Source organism: Pseudonaja textilis, chromosome 6, assembly GCF_049901715.1.
Source record: "Pseudonaja textilis isolate UNSWEBS1 chromosome 6, rPseTex1.2, whole genome shotgun sequence".
In the NCBI taxonomy this organism is placed as follows: domain Eukaryota; kingdom Metazoa; phylum Chordata; class Lepidosauria; order Squamata; family Elapidae; genus Pseudonaja; species Pseudonaja textilis.
Window position 1 is genome coordinate 25,606,668 of NC_141995.1, and position 17,687 is coordinate 25,624,354.

At 35.5% G+C, this 17,687-nt stretch overlaps 1 protein-coding gene across 15 annotated transcripts in view; it reads left to right on the forward strand.

Moving 5' to 3' along the window:
• INPP4B (inositol polyphosphate-4-phosphatase type II B) overlaps positions 1 to 17,687 on the forward strand; it is a 226,777-nt gene that overhangs the window by 27,484 nt on the left and 181,606 nt on the right. For 7 of the 15 annotated variants that reach the window (XM_087936103.1, XM_087936110.1, XM_087936098.1 and 4 more), the window contains exon 2: positions 1,426 to 1,477. The exons of 1 other annotated variant lie outside the window; for it this stretch is intronic. The gene's annotated coding sequence lies outside the window, so the exon portion shown is untranslated. Of the gene's footprint in view, positions 1 to 1,425; positions 1,489 to 13,008; positions 13,197 to 17,687 lie in introns of all 15 variants that reach the window. 7 more of the 15 variants (XM_087936104.1, XM_087936099.1, XM_087936108.1 and 4 more) reach the window with 2 other exon arrangements.

Below are 17,687 nucleotides of genomic sequence, written 5' to 3' on the forward strand. Positions count from 1 at the left end.
GATTTATAATGTAGGGCAGAAACAGATTAATGAGGCTTGATGCTAGAGGTACCCAGTTGGAGTTATCCATGGACAAACATGCAGTTGCACAACCGAATATGTGGAAGAAATGTTAGAATAGGCACTTCCCCTAATCTTAAAACCAGTGTCTCCATTCAGATTTTTGAGAATTTTATTATTCAAATTATTTGAGCCTTACATTACATGAACAATGGTTAATTTTTCTACTGATTGCAGGCAAGAAGAAAATTTTCTTTGGTCAGTGAATAGATAAGATTCTTATATAATAATATAAAGCTATAAAATCCATGATTTTATCTTGGAGGAGGACACAGATGTGGCAAATTTTACTGAGACCTGATTTGGCCTAGAGAAGAGGTTACCCTCTCAGAAATTAATCCAGGTTTCCTGCTCTGTACCAAACAAGAGTCCATGATGGGGAAGAGGAGTGGCTATTGTCATCCATGAATTGTTATAGGTTTTACTCCACACCAACCCAGATGTGAGGCATTCTGACTGAAGTTGGGCTTAAGCGAAGAATTCATGGCAACCATGGACCTGTCCCGAGTCTTTGATTTATTCAACTTACACTGCAGGCCACACATATTTTTAAGTATATTGAGATGTGATTTGGTAGTGGAGTGTATTAATATTTGTTCATTGCCATGGACAGATTCCTTTCTGGTTTTCTTTCAACTCACTGGTGTCATGCCTTCCTGCAAGGAGACAGGGCCTGTTTGATCAGCCTGCTCTATGCAATTGATGGATCAAATAGGATTCCAGAGAGAGCTTGGGATTTTCCCAGAGGTTCTGGTGGGCAGTTTGGTTGAGGCCCTAATATTTGCCTGGGATGGGTAAGTGGCAGAAGCCTTGGATTGTATTCTTCTGTGCAGCTACTCTCTGCATGCTGTTTCTGAGGTGCTCTTTGCTTGCCAATTAGGGATAACCTCAATAAGGATGGCAAAGCATTAATATTTCTTCAACCTTATTGCATCCACTGATAGCCATCAAATGGCTCTGTTTAGGGCACCCAACCCTTATTGGATGTCTCAAGAGCAAAAATGGATAATTATTTATGTGCTATTTATGGGAAACAAAAGGCAGAAAAAATTGGCTGTTTTTTTATAAGTAAATAAATTCATTTAAAGCCAGTCTAATGCTACACACAGTCTTCTAATTTTGCAAATATAATTGTTTGGGGGTATTCGATATATTCAGATGGTAGTAATAATAAATATTGTAGTGGAAATATCACCTTGCTACACTGGATGTCATATTCATTCTGCTGCATAAAAGGCCTGTGTAAAAATCTAACTTTTACTAATGAATACTTATTTTTAATTAATGATTCCCAATTTTATTATTTTTAAGAATCAATGCATTAAGAAAGACTATTAAAACTGAAACTGTTTTTGTTCCACACAGCCAGAAGAGAAATGTTGTCATCTGAAAGGAAATCTGATCTTTCTAATGAAAAGTAAGAAAAAGGTAATTTATGTGACTCACCTGTTCATGTCTATGCTTTTTCTGTGAATTCACCTGCTTCTTTTTATCTCTTTATCACTTAGTTTGTTCTTCTTAATAGAAGATTAAGCACTGTCCAAAAGCTTTCCACTTGTCTTTATAGATGCTTTATAAAACGTAACTGGCCCATCTTATTTGCTATGTTACCATGAATATAGGTCCTCAACGAAATTATCAATTACCAAGTATCACTTGGTAAGTCCTCCAGGCCATTCAGGAATAATTCTTTATAATTCTGTAAGAGCAGAGTATACCAGAGTTAGTATTCACTTACACAGGGTTGGCTAGCCATAGTTAACTCAAATTGAGTATATTCTTTTATGAATGCTTTCCAGATTCAACCAGTGATTTGAAACATTATAAGAACTATTTTCCATCAAAATCCCTATTCCTCAAGCCCAATTCCTATTGTCTTCAAAGAAAAGACAACTGAATCTGTAAAAACTTGTATAGAGTCTAAATGGGTGGACTTACCAGAAGGAGCATACATTGTTTTTATCTTAGATGCTGGGCTGCTGTCCATTGTCCTGATCTTGAATCCTGAAGTTTTTAGCGGTTTTTACCTATAATACCTATTCAGAATCCTGAACCACCATGTCCCAGATACATTGCTATTAGCTCTTCTCCGTTGTCTCTTTTAGCTTGAGCCTTCACTATTTAGAATGCTGGAAAAAAAGGAATCTGTATAAAAGACAATTTTCTTAATTATATTTATAATAATTTTCTATATCTATATTTTTATTATATTGCAAACTTCCCAGAACCACCCTAAAATAGCAAGATGGACAGTATATAAATTTACTCAGTAAATGAAATAAATAAAGATAAAACCTGGAACTATTATAGGGATTCCATGCTGTTTTTTGTTTAATTTCAAAATGGTTCACTGAGTTTTGTTAAGTGACATTAACTGATGTTTTACATGCAAAGGGAAAAGTAATGCTAATTCTGATTTTACTAAGAAATTATGATCTCCTAAGATTATTATAGTATGAATAAACATACATTTGGAAGCGCTTTTTAAAGTCTGCATTTAAGGCTTTACTTAACAGTAGCCTTGTGATTAATAGGCTGTAGTTATTTTAAAAAATAGGCATTGTTGCCTGGTGTAGTATATGTTTCTTAGTTTTTAGCCAAATGATGCAATAATTGGAACTGATCTCATCTATTAGATCAGTTTGTTCCTTGTGTGTATGCTATTTTTATTTTGCTTGGACACTTCACATAAGATTATTTGTATAGAGATAGCGGAAAAACATTCTAAAACTATATTTCGTTCATTCACTATAAAATATTTTTAAGAACTGCAAATGTCATAATAGGTTGCCATTACTCTGAATTAACTGTAGCTGAGTTTTACTTTAGGTTTTCAGTAAATTCATGAAGCTGCTCAGCATTAACTTTCACTAATAACTAGTTGAAAATATATCCCCTGAAAATAACTTTTTAATTATTTAAAAAGCTTGACATAAGCTGCAGCACACATCAAACTATTAATAATGATTATTAGTTGATAGAAAAGCATTAATAAAATAATCCATTGGTTAATTAATCAATAACTACATACTATGTGTGTAGAACAAATGTAAGTATAATGGCTTATTTTAAGTGTTGTAATGTCACTCCTGTGGTAATCCCCAAAAGAGATGTGAAAAGATTGCCACTGTTATAATATACCATAAAAAACATGGAATTTATAAATTAAGAAGTCATTTAATCTATTTGAATAGCAGCTTAAGGTATACTTTGATTTCCCATAATTAAAAATGCTAGTGGCATGTTGAAACATAGAATTTTAATTTATAGAGCTCTAAACTATGGTTTATGTTGCACAATAAACTCAAAGAGTTGTTAAATTTAGTGTGTAATCAAATCAATAAAGTTGAGTTCCATCTGCTTTTCCTCTCCTATGGTATGACTTGTATCTTCTATACAAAGTTTTTCCTTCCATATGCAACTAATTGTAGTTTAGCTTTGGTGAATTCACCTTTTATGCTAAACTGGTCTTTCTAAACCTAGGCACCAGAATGTTCAACATTGTGATCTATTTGGCGGAAGAAATCTACAAACCTGCAAGGTGCCTCCGTTAGGAAAACTGTGTAGTAGAGCAGTTGAGAGATAACCAAAAATGCAAGTGATCATGAAAAGGGCCTCTTAGACCAGCCATTATTTACAACTCCAAACATTCTTGTGATTTCTTATTTTGACTAACTCTGTCTGTCTGTCTGTCTGTCTGTCTATCTGTCTGTCTATCTATCTATCTATCTATCTATCTATCTATCTATCTATCTATCTATCTAAAAATGGATGTGTGTGTGTCTGTCTCTCTCTCTCTCTCTCTCTGTATGTATGTATTATGTATGTATGTATGTTCCAGCATAACTCTGGTACGTCTTAGCAATTTCAACCAAACTTGGTACACAGATGACTTACTATCTGGAACAAAATACTGTGGGTGTAAGACACCCCTAAAACCCCTCAGTGTGTGTGTGTGTGTGTGTTTGTGTGTATGTGTGTGTGTGTTCCAGCATAACTCTGGAACACCTGGGCCGCTGAAATGGAAAGGAATGAAGTATATCTATAGTGTCAAATCACAGTACTTTTGACAGTGATAGTGTGCATTTTGGATTCAAGTTCTGTTAAGATACAGCCTGTTGTGCCTTAAAATGGCTTCCACTGTACAGCACAATGGAGTTGCCATGATAACGGCTTCACAGTACTCCACAAGGAGGCCCTCTCTGGTAAGGGGGATCGGTTCTTAAAAAACATATTTTTTATATTCTACTATTACTTTGATTTGACACTATAGATGTAAGTCATTCCTTTTCCCGTCTAATACAGGATTGGAATAAATAAATACCAGGGCAACGCCGGGTTATCAGCTAGTTATTTATAATCACCAGTTAATTTATAGGTGGAAGTGAAATTTCTGACCTTTTTGGCTATATAGAAGAAGGGAATGCATTATCCCTCACTTACATAAAAATTACAGGTATTTCTTAACTTATGACCACAAATATGCTCCTTATTTCATTTAGTCTAAAGCAGGGGTGTCAAACTCATGTCGTCACGGTGGCGTCACATGACGTATCAGGACTTTTTCCCCCCTCGCTAAACTGGGCATGAGTGTGGCCAGTGTAGGATGCATCTGGCCCATGGGCCGGGAGTTTGACAGCCCTGGTCTAAAGGATATGTCCATTCATTTGTGCCAGATATCAAATCATGAACAGAGAATGAAATGGTAACATTTCATCACAAGAAGAAAATTTTAATTTTTATCTTTCATGGACTACAGTACCCATAGTTTACAAATAACATGGCCAATGAGCATCTTATAGGAGAGCTACAATCCAAAGAATCAAATTATTGCTCTAGAGGATAAATACGAAGCTTTTTTTCTGGTGGTTTGTTTTGGGAGAAAGGTATATGTCCTTTTCTAGGGGCTCTTTCTCAATCTGCTGTGTAAAACTTAGAAGTTCTGCCCTAATGACAACACTGATAAAGGATTTCTTTATGCAAGCTTTTTTCAGGAAAAAAAAAACAGCATGACCTAACCTAGATAATTGGAGAGTTTTATAGAGAAGAAAGGAAAATAGTTCTTGTGGTTTTTTTTTTAAACCTAGCCTGGTAACATTTCCTTCAAATAGTTTTCTACTGCACTCGCTCTCTAGTACTTTTCTCATTTCCTTCCTTTATTACTGCAATGTTTTTATACAAGTCAGACATCACCTTTAGTTTTCTGTCTGTGTCAGTTGTAATTGCTGCTATTCTAGAGTGATTTTTCAAATCTGTGCCTTTGTAATAAACAAAATGCCACTATGTTATGAATTTTTTTGCCAATATATTTATGGTGACAGAAGCTTTGGTGTAGTAAAATATATTATATAAATAGTAAATATGGTATATAAATATAGTATAGCAATATAGTAAATACAATATATAAATAGTGTAGTAAAATATATATATAAAATATATTCTGCTAGATCCATATGTTAGCTTCAATTGGTAGTTGAGCATGCATATGATAAACAGGGGAGGTTGACAGGCTATGAAACTGGGAAGGAGGATATTTTATGGCATCGTAATGCAAACTTCAAATCCGAACATTAAATTTATCAACCACTCATGGCACTAATTTCTGTAACACAATCTTTCAAACTTCTGTTCCAAAAAAAAAGGGGGGGTTGTTTTGTTTTTTGCTTTGGTTGAGCACTAAATCATGAGTACACAGTTTGAGCTTTATGGTGATTTTGGTTAGAAGTTTCAGGAACTGCAAATGGGCAGGCAAATGAGGGAGAGCAAATTGGGCACATCCAAAGTGAAAAATAACTATTTACCTATTGAAAATTGGCAACAGTGGGAAAGGCTGCAGGCTAGAGAAATATCTGGTGGAGACCAACACTCATATAAATGCCAACCAAACAAGCACAGATTTTAAATGATGATAAAAGTACATCTGAATATTTAAACCACTATACTAGGCATTGAACAGTTTCTCTGCTCTGTGGGCCCTTGTTTTTCCTTGCCGTACTTTTTTTTCTTGTATGTATGATTGAAGAAGACTGGGAAACACATTGCCCTGCAGCTATCGCTGAATTACAATTTTCAGCAGCCTCAACCAGCATAATTAGTGATGGAAATGTATGGAAGCCTTAGCTGCTAATCTTTATCCACTATGACCAGGGGTGGGTTTCTACTGGTTTCGTCCACCTCTGTAGAACCGGTAGCTCTGAAGAACTGGTTCTATGTCTGCTGATGTTTTTGCCCACCTGGGCTCTTACCTGATCTTTATTTCCTGATTTTTCAACTTCAGCTGCCAAACGAGGCACAGCTGCAGTTAAAAAAGCAGAAAAAAGAGGCCTGTTTCAAAGGCTGCTTCTCTGCACGCAGCGTGCTGATGACGATTTACAGGCGCGGTTCGCAGTGTGCAGGGAAGCACATCATAAATCACCGAACCTTGTAAATCCCGAACCGGTAGTTAACCCTGTCGTATCTCATCCCTGAATATGACACTTGGAGCTACCCTCCTTTAAAATATACAGGGTTGCATGTGAACATGTAGTTGCCTCTAAATAACTGAACCTAAGTTATTTATCACATAATCTCAAGTTTTGCATGCTTACAACTACAGAAAGGCAGTGGAAATACAGTGCGTAGTCTGATTCTGAATTAATTATTTGTAATTATTTGTATATCTTGCTTATGTGGAGGCAATGAGGCATGGCCACTTTTGAAATCCTGATGTCAGTGTACTAAATAAGTTTCAAATAAAATGCCAAAATATAATCAAAGTAGTTAGGAATTTGAGAAGTGTTTGGTATATGTAATAAGTACTATTTGGAGTTAATAAATATAGGTTGAAGCTAAAGGTAAACTGGTATAATCTAATGTAAACGAGAAATAGAATTTGTACATTTAGAAGAAATAGATATAGTTAGAAAAAGCAGTTGTGGAAGAGAGAAAAACAGGAAAAAATTCTGACCTCAAAGGAAAAACAAGCCTACTTTGTCATTTCCTATTATCTGTTTTTAACATCAAGGGTTTAACAGTCTATTAGAAAAAGAATCAGTTTGATTTAGAACGATATATTCTCATCGATTTAGAATGTTGTGTCCTCATTCAAATATGAGTTGGCAATCTCTAGAGATCTTACCTATTATCAGCAATTTATATAAGTCATTGTAGAATGAAATTAGAAATGTGAATGCTGGCATGACAAATGGAAGACAGACTCTCTGGGAGTTAGCTAGCATACTAAATGTATTATTATGGTTGGTTATATATTCAGGTGCCTGGTTTGGGAATAAGAATGGTTCAGTAGCGATTCTAGTTCTTTGCTATTCTCTCCTTCTGGTTTTTCTCTATTGTCTGAACTACTATATTTGAGAGGCTGCTACAGAGTGGAGGGGGTCAGGCTATTTTCCAGCGCACCTGAAGGTCAGACAAAGAATAATGGATGGAAAATGAACAAGGAGAGATTCAACCTGGAAACAAATTTTCTGACATTGAGAACAATCAACCAATGGAACAGCTTGCCTTCAGAAGTTGTGGGAGCTTCATCACTGGAAATTTTCAAGAAGAGACTGAACTGCTATCTGTCAAAAATGGTGTAGGGTCTGCTTAGGCGGGGGATTGGACTAGATAACCTACAAGGTACCTTCCAACTCTGTTAATCTATAATCTGTAATCTACTTCTGCAAGACTTCAATTTCTTTGTCCGGGTAGACTTTTGCAGATATTTGCTGCAGTGTGGATATTCCAATATGTGATTGTTACTATTTTGTCACATCATTTGTTATAGTCAGTCTCTGTGTCCTTCCTCTGTGTAACTAGGTGGTCCACTGTTACTTCAGATTCTTTGCAGTGGCATCATTTGCTGTCTCTTGCTTTTTTCTCAATTCTGCTTTCTATGCATTTGGTCTTAAGACTTGGTCTTGTGTGGCCAGAATTAGTCCCTGTGCTTTCTTCAATTTTCCTGCTCTTAACCATTCCTGGCTCTTGTTGTTATTTGCTTGCCTGCATTTTTTGCATACTGGCCATGAAATACCTTCTCTTGCCATGTGTCTTTTCTAGCCTTCATTTGGTCTTTTTTTGAGGACAGTTTGGTGTCTCTAGTACTGAATAAGACCTTAGGGCATACTAGCTTCAGTATATCTTCTTCACTGTCTTTCATATATTCTTCCAGTGCTGTTTTTCTTTCTTCAGCTATCTGGTGTATTTGCAACATTCCATGTCTACCGTTTTCCCTAGTAAGTAGACTCTGTCAATATTGCTGTGTGTATGAAGGGCATGATTCATTAATATTATTTTTTGGTCTTCTTATTCAGGACTTTTAGTTTTGCTGGAGTCCAGTTCAGTATTTTAGCTGTGTATCTAATGACTGGAATTGCCCAGGTAGTAATTGCCTTGATGATATTTCCTCTGCTAATTTTGGACTTTTAAGATCTTCAGTCATGATGTATTCATTTCTAACCTTCTTTTTGACTTTTGTGTGCTTGATGTTGTCCGTTTGAAGGATATTCAGGCATTTGTAGTAATGTTTTTCATCCAGATTCTGGATACTATTTCCATGGTCTTAAATATATAGATCTAAAATTGTATGAATCAAGCTTACTGAATCAAGCCTATTTAGGCCTAAATAAGGAAGTTTTGTGGATTTTAGCTTCCCATCTTTCTTCAATCCCAGATCATTTGATCAGAGGGGTTGACCGGACCTTCTTGAATAGTAGCTTTGTAACTTTGTTCTTTGTTGTTGTTTAGTTGTTGTGTCCAACTCCTCATGACCCCATGATCCATGTATGCCAGGTCCCCTTGTCCTCCACTGCCTAAACTCATGCCTAAACACTGCCTAAACTCAATGACACTCTAACCATTTCATCCTCTGTTGTCCTCCTTTTGCCTTCAATCTATCCCAATGTTAGGGTCTTTTCCAATGAATCCTCTCTTCTCATTTTGTGGCCAAAATATTTGAGCTTCAGATTCAGTATTTGTCTTTCTGAAGAACAGCAAAGACTCAGGGTTGATTTTGTTTAAGATTGACTGATTGGATCTCCTTGCAGTCCAAGGGTCTACAAGTGTCTTCTCCAACAACACAATTCTTCTTCTTCTTCTTCTTCTTCTTTTTCTTCAGCGTTTGTCTCGCGCTCGGGCGAGGTCCGCTAATGTCCTTGAGTACTGCTTCCACACCTCTCTGTCTGCCACGTGTGTCGGGTCTGCCTTCGCGATCTCTAGATCGGCCTTGATCGTGTCCATCCAGCGTTGTTTAGGTCTACCACGCGGTCTCACTCCTCCGACAGTCACCTTCATTACAGATTTGATGATGGATTCTTCCTTGGCGCGGCTCACGTGGCCGAACCATCGTAGCCAGGACTGCCTCATGACCGTGGGGATGGGCACGGCGTTGAACCGCTCTCGCACTTCTTCTTCGTTCCTGACGCGATCGGTAGGGTGAGGCCTACCGACCATCGGAGCATTCGCATCTCCATTATCTGGAGTCTGCTTTCGGCTTCTTTGGTCGTGCCAGCACTCTGCGCCGTATATGGCCACGGGCGCACCACAGAGTTATAGATTTTCGCCTTCAGGCGCACGGCATCTTCTTGTCACAGAGGACGCCCGTGACGGACTTCCATTTGCCCCACGCTGCATTGATCCTGGCTGCCACCTCAGTTTGTAGTAGGCCTTCTTCCCCAAGAGTAGTTCCCAGGTACTTGAAGGTGGAGGCGCGTGGTAGCTCCTGCCCGTTCACAATTCAACAACACAATTCAAAGGCATCAATTCTTAGATGTTTATGGTTCAACTCTCACATACAATTTTACTGGGAAAACTATAGCTTTCACTATGTAGACCTTTGTTTGACAAGGTCTAGGTTTGCCATAGCTTTCTTCTCAAGTATCTTTTAATTTCATGGCTGCAGTTTCCATCTGCAATGATCTTAGAGCCCATGAAAATAAAATCTGGCAATGCTTCCATTTCTTTCTCTTATATTTGCCAGGAAGTGATTTGATTTAAAGTATGTATTCAAAGAATGCACACAGCTTTGTTTTGTATGAAACTCAGAGTGGATAAAGAAAGATTGAAACGTTGAGATCTACAGTATAGCGTTAGACTCACTTTGAAATTATTTGGAACTTACCTATAGTATTTTTAACTTTAAAAAAGCTTTTTTGAAAGCATGTCAGAAAAAAGACAATTTTTCACTTTTATGTGTTAAAAGTAAATTGGATTTTCTATCTACTCATGGTATTGATTTTATATCTCCCATAAACTCTGGGAACCTTTAAATTGTTGGTGATATGATGACTGAGATATGTAAATCATGCTTGTATTTTTGAATGCTGGCTTGAATTAGTTGTATCTTTGGGCAGAGTAAGGAACCCATATTGAGCATAGTTGGTATGAGATAGAATTAGAAAGCAGAAGAAAAGTAGTGGAGGCTAGATAAATTAACGCTCATACTACTGACCATGGTGTGGGCTTTTTTGTTTTAATGACAGGGCTTTCGCATAATAGTATTCTTATTACTTTTCAGAGTTGTAGTATTTATGTTTGCTGCATTCTATTTGATAAGCATGTCAGCAATGGTTGGTATTGCCTCCCTCCATCCACTACGGTCCATTACAACAATAAACCATCCTATTTCCCTGCCCAAATCCAGAACTGCAGCAATATTTGTAATTCCAGAAATTTATATTGACAGGCATACCACTTTCATATAGGAACCAGTACAGAATTATTATAAATAATATCTATGTAGGATCACACAATATAATATTTAAAGATCACACAATAGTCTTAAAGAAAAGAAAATCACCTTGATAAGAAATTCTCAGCCCCAAATTCAGAGACATGTGTAAATCGTTCTCTGAGTTGATACAATGCTATGACTTCTTAGTATTTTTCTCACTTAAGATTAAAAAAAGCAAAAGTAGTTTGAGCATTGAGTCAAAAGAAAAAAAAAGAAACCCTTTCCCCTGCTTGTAGAGTTACAAAGTAGTTAGAATATTTATTTGTGCACATAAAAAGAGTTCTGTTTTTACTGACAAACCTAGCCTAACATGATTTAAATCACATTTAAATTAATAGGAAAGTCAGTTTGAAAAAAAGATTAGTAGGTTAGTAATACAGTTCTCTTATGAACCCTGCTAAAATAGATATGAAAAAATCCTAAGCTTTGGTAATGTCTGCTTTTTATGCATATCAATCCTTAACATGATCTGTTTATTGTGTTCTGTGCTTGAATAGTTTGATTTGCCTAGAATATATATTATGAATGATATGAAAATAATATACTTCATTTTCTTATTTTTTCATTTATTGATCTTTCATGAAGTTTAAACTACTATGAGGTATTTCTTATATAAAAGTATCATTTTGCAGATTTATTTTTACTAGCACATTTTGAGAGATGAATTTCAAACTTAGGAAGGAATTAAATTTTCTGGGAGAAGTAAAATATGATTCAGTAGTAAATAATAAATAAATATTCTAATGCAGAGAGCTACAGGTTTTTTTTGCCATATGACTGCAATGATACTATTATTCTTCTCAGAATAGCACTTGTATTATTTTATGAACAATGTATTTTTGTTTTAGAGTATAACTTTAATATGTTGTAAGCTTCCCTGGGAAAATCTGATTAAAGGCAGTGTAGGTATGTACCTATGCAGAAAAAATGGAGAAAAGAATGAGAGGAAGGATAGGGACATTTAAAAAAAGATTGGGAAAAATAAATTCTCCCTCTTGGGAGGGTAAAGTACTAGAGAGAACACAGAAGTAAACAGAAGTTAATATTTTCAACTACATTACAAATAAAGGGGAATAAAGAAGGATAAGAAATGAAAGTTGGAATTAGAGAAAATAAGGTCAGCGAAAAAACTTAAGTGAGAAGGAAGGGTAAAATATGAAGATTAAACATCAAGTAATGGCAGAGAAAACATGGAAAATTAATTTGTTCCAATTACAACATGTGGCTCAGCAAACCCTCAATTATATATTTTAAATATATATTTATGTAAGCTCCATGAATTATCAAATATTCTCTGGGCAAATACAATGCTTTAAAGTTGTCAATAAATTAGTGTTAAATGTATTTAGAACTTCAAAGATTTATACTATTGCTTCATCATGAAAGCTTTAGCAAAGTCTTGCAGATTGCTTGAAAGATCTGACTAATTGCTGTGTGATTGGCTTTTGCTTATAGCAATAAACTGGGTAAGAAATTCCAGCATTATTTTTTCTCAGAATGCATCTAGTTCTATTTTTCTCATACTGACAATGTGTTAAGTATATGAATGATAATTTCATATGATTGGGTACATAACTAAATAATAAGAAGCTAGAACAGGATATAATTTGTATTATTTGACAATAATGTACAGTATATCCTAATGCAAACAAAGTACAGTGCTAATAGTTACTCTTTTCTATTTGTATGATATTGCAGCTTCCATTGTACTAAGGTAGTCTTGACCATACAATCAAGTATAGTATAGTATATTGTTTTTATAATTGTGATGTCCAATTATACATTATCAATGTCCATTTGCAGTAGCAGTGGGAGAGACTTTAGCAACATCGAACTTTCCCGAAAAGAGACCCAGATTAAGAGACAGCCTCTCCTGAGATGGGTGAGCAAGGGGAAGAGGTTCAGAGTAGCTTCACCCTAGAATCCCTTAGGATAGATTTGGTTATTTAAAAGTTATAGCTTTAGTTTGGCAAGATTCTGTCCACTGGGGTAAGCTAATAAAGGATTGAATTTAATTGGATTTTGCTGTTTTGTTTCTGGTCTTGAGCTATCAGTAATGCAACTTATACATTATATTTGACTATTATATAAGACTGAACATGTGATTTGTCCTTTACTCTTCATGAAATGAGTTCTCAGACTGATATTACTATTTGTAATATAGAACCTACTCAAACTTTCCTGAATATTTGAGTATTAATAACATTGTTTGACACATGAAAACATTTCTTGTTGTCTAGGTGCTCAATTACTGGAAGGAAGAGAATGGGCTAATTTCCCATCATCTTATATATCACCACTTTGGTGCTGATCAGCAGATGGATTGTGACTCAATTGGCCAAATAATCTGAGGTTGGAAAAAAGATGATGATTTACACATAGTGGAAGGATTTCTGTCTCTTTACTGTTAACCATGCCAGTGTTCTAGGTAAGAATCTGAACTACGAATGGTCAAAGCAAATTGGCATTAGATAAGAATCAACAGAATTCAAGATGTGCTAGACTTAAATATCTTGTGGCTGCAAAGGGACTCGAGGCTGATCATGCGCTTGACCCCTCTCTCATGCCCAACCTGGTCATCTCCTCCATCGGAACATTGTATAGTACAATAAAAAACAGAGAATTGTAAAATTCTTTCCTACAAATTCAGAACATAACTCTCTTCTCCCATTATGTCATTGAATCTTAAGATTAATATTAAAATAAATAAGAAAAAGTTCAGAACTGTACAGTCTGTGTCCACAATATCTGCAGGGAGGAGTGGTTTAAAAGTGCTAGATGCCAGCACAATTAAACAGTGACATTGCACACATGTGCAAAGGTAAAGGTCTTTGATAGCTGCTGCCACAGTTGCTGTTTTGTATTTTTGACCCGACCCACCAGCCCCACCCACCAGGCACCTTTGGTTTTATCAGAGCAAATTGGTCAAGTGACTTGTTTAAAAACATTATCCCTAAAATTAAATTAAATAAAAGTAAGGATGATTGAGGCAGGAATGTCAAAAGACTAGGGGTGGGTGGCAGTAATGAAACATTGATAGGGCTGGAAATGTTCAAGTTGAAAAAGAGGTTTTAAAGCTGATTTTCTAAAATGGCATAAACCAAACAGAAAAAATCAGGTCAAGACATTGTGGTATGTTTGTGTGTATGTGCATGCTAAAGTGCTACTGGGATTTGTCGTTATTCTCCTAACAGATTATAACTATAATTAATTTCCCCAATATTAATATATTTTGCATAATTATTTTTCTTTGTCTTAATCTAAAATTTAAAAAAAGGATGTCATGAGCTTTAAAAGTAGTATATTGATTGATTTCTGCTTTTCTGACAGTAATATAAAATGAAAGGAGATTAAATCTTGCTTAGACACAGTGCAGCTATTTTGATGTACGAGCTTAAGATACTTGATTTTGTTACATCTTTTGTATATGAAAATGTTTAAGTGCAGGAAAGATAAATTTTGGAGTTCTAATTCTGGAAATATAGCTTTGCAGGTCTATTTAATCCAAATTGATATTTCATATATAAAGTTCAAGAATTTTTGAACTTCCTTCAATTTGCTTAATCAACCAACATAAGTCCATGAATTTAGGTGATATCAGACCATTTAATTTACTAATAGCACACATAGAAAAATTATAGTAAGTGAATAACTTTCACAGAAAGACATAATAGAATGAATTTTTCTTCAATGATGTCATATTCAATAGATATTGTCTAAAATAACATCTCTCCAGGTTTCATAGGCATTGTCTCATGTACGATATTTCAGTTTTGGATTTTGAAGCATTTTAAAGTGGAATCATATTTACATCTTAATCATCTAACAAATTAGTGTCTAATTAGTTGCAGTACCTTAATCAGCTAGCATTACATTTGAATTGTTATCTCAAGATGCCAGAGATGAACATTTTCTTAAATATATATTAGCCTATTTCTGAGGGTTTTATTTTAAACTATGTTGATGGTTAAATGTGAACTTTATGTAATAAAACAGGAAGAGGTAGGGTCAATAGTAAGTGTGCTAAATGAATATGGATGTAGGGCACAAATGAATGGCTGGTATAAATGAATGAGGATCAAATCTTAAAATAAATATATAAATGAAGAATGAATGGATCAAGAGAAATAGATAATAATGAAAGTTATGAGAAATTATAAGATCCAAAAAGAATAGTCCAAAGAGCAAAAAAGCAGTGAGTAAACATTGTCTGGATTTGGTAGAAGCAAAAATGCTTTACAAGGACAAAAGGAATGAAATGATATAGTGAATTGTATTAGTAAAAAGATTTCTAGGAATACATTGTTTTGTACTCTTATTTTTATCCTTCATTTGTTGTCTGACTTTTCTTGTTTGTGATTTTTGCTCTATATAATTTGGCTTACCTGAAAATGCCATGCACACGTAAGTATCCATTCGTCTTTCTCCTTTAGTTCTTTTTTCCCATCTTTTAAAAGAATTTTGGCAAGAAATTCTATAAAGGGTTCAGGACCTTATCTCTGTCTGACTCTCAGCTGAAAAGAGAGGAACAAATTTGGTGTAGAGGAAAGAGCTGGCAAAGTGAGGACAAGTTTAAAGATTAAGAAAATCCAGAAAAATGTCCCTATTAGAATAAATTGCCACCCCTTGGAATGTTACTGATAGCTCCTATCCTAAGTCCTTTTCTCTCTTTTTCCCTTCCCCCACACTGAAACTGTTATTGAGGAGTTGTATAAAATTCTGAACATGTTCTGCATGTTTTCCCTTCCTTCTTATAGTACCTATTTCAATTTCATAAGACTTTGGGGATAGGTCTACGGGCCATACCCATAGTTGGACAGCTGCATGCACTCAGCAACCTTACAGTATGTATAATTCTGATTTAGAAAATGAAGATGAATTAGAGATTGGTGCATGCCTTGAATATATTTCTTTAATAAATATTCAAGAAATGTTCAAGAATAGGAATACATCCAAAGATGCAGAAATATATTTGATAGTCAAGGGCACTTTAAAATGAATGGTGTCATTTATTATGCATGCTGTTTAAGTATTTCCTTTTCTTTCAACAGCCTGAGTGGTGTCTAGTGCAATAAAAATACAGAATTACTCTGTAAAGATACAGACAAGTAAAACTCCTGGTGATACATGCTCTTATGTTCTGCTGGCATATCTTTCAGTCCCAGATCTAGCTGACAACTCCAATATTTTTAATGCTTTCGCATCTAAAACAAACCAAGCTCAATTTGCAATGTTCTACAGACTAAGCCAGGTGTTGCTACTATTACTATGTAAAATTTAAGACATCTTGTCATAATTTCTTTTAAAATCAAATACACTGTTCATCAGTAAAGCTTAATGTTTATTTATTTGGTTTATGATGTTGGTCCAATCTTATAACATATATCTTTTCTCCATGGAACGGTTCTGAGCATCCAGGTCAGGGAAGTACTTCCATCTGTCATCCAATAGGCTGAGCAAAGTTCTGAGGACCACTCCCCGTTGTCATTTGTCCCCAGTTTAGCTCAGTCTATCATACGAGCTAGACGTGAGCAATTTGCTGACCAGGATCTTCAAAACCCTCAGATAAAGTCATCTGGGCTTTTTAGAATTTTCAAAGAATTTTTTTTAGAATTTTACAAGAATTTTAGAAGAAGCCGCTATTTGACAGCTTAACATCTGTTTGTCAGTTGCAGCAGGTCCTTTTCAGGACTGCAGCGGTGTGAAAAGCCACACCAAAAATTACAGTAGCCGGCGCCATTTGATCAGCCTTTATGCCAAAATCTAAACGGCCAAGGCTTATTTCTGACAATCTACAACTTTCTGCATTGGAGCAGCTGTACCCCTTGCTAGACTTCAGCATAGAAAGCTTGCAATACTTGGGCTTGTGCATTAGGCACTAAGAGGATTTAAAAAAAAAAATCCCTCTCTTCTTAGCCTGAGACAAGCTGGACAGTTGTTAGCTCTCATACAGGCCATTGCCAGCCTGCATTCTTAAAGCTGTCTTCACCAATTGTATTAATTATATGAGAGCTACAGGCTGAGGCCTAATTTGAATTTTGGAAGTCTCAGCCATTTCAGGTCAGCTTTAAACTTGTTTGGGTTTTGATTTTTGATTTTTTAGAATTTGATTTTGATTTTTAAAATAAATAAATTTTCAGATTTTTTTTTGATAATTTCAAAAAAAAATTTATACAAGGATCAGACTCATTTGACAGTAGTCCCTACCCACAAGTCGGAGCAGACTCTCAAGTAAAACAGGAGCCAATAATTAGCCACATCTTACCATTAAATGTACCTTTTTCCAGGCGCTCAATGGAAGCAGAGGGCTCTGTTTGCTCCAGTGAGTCAGGATCTAGATTATCTGTCAGAACAAAGTCTAGAAATAAGACCAAGGCCTCTTGCTCCCAGAAAACCTCAAAGGCAGTGGAAAAATACAAAAAATGCTGCCAAAAGGCTCTGGAAAAACATTGGAGAAAACCATGCGTTACAAAATAATTCCTTTTCTAAATACTTCTCAAAGGGTGTTTATCTTTATTATCCAAATAATAACGATCAGCTTATGTTTATGAACTCAAATGAAGCTTTTGAAATATGAAGATTTACTCCTTTCTAATTTATCTGGAGTGTTTATTTGTATGTTTGTTTGTTTAATACCTCTTCATAGGTGATAATTATAACTTGTTGTTTACTCTAAAGCAAATATTAACTTAGACATTAGGACACTGTGTTCTAGCATGGGATGTTTGACCTCCCACTTGGCTTCTTCTGCTTGTGAGAGCCAAGGTTTGTTTAGAATCCATGTCTGTTTACAGCTTACAATTTCAGACTAGCTTGAGAGTGAAAAGCAGCATTCCCAATTTGCACATGACATTAAATCAATCAAACATAAAGACTTCTTGCATGTTTAAATCTCCCCCCACCCAAAAAAAAATTAGGA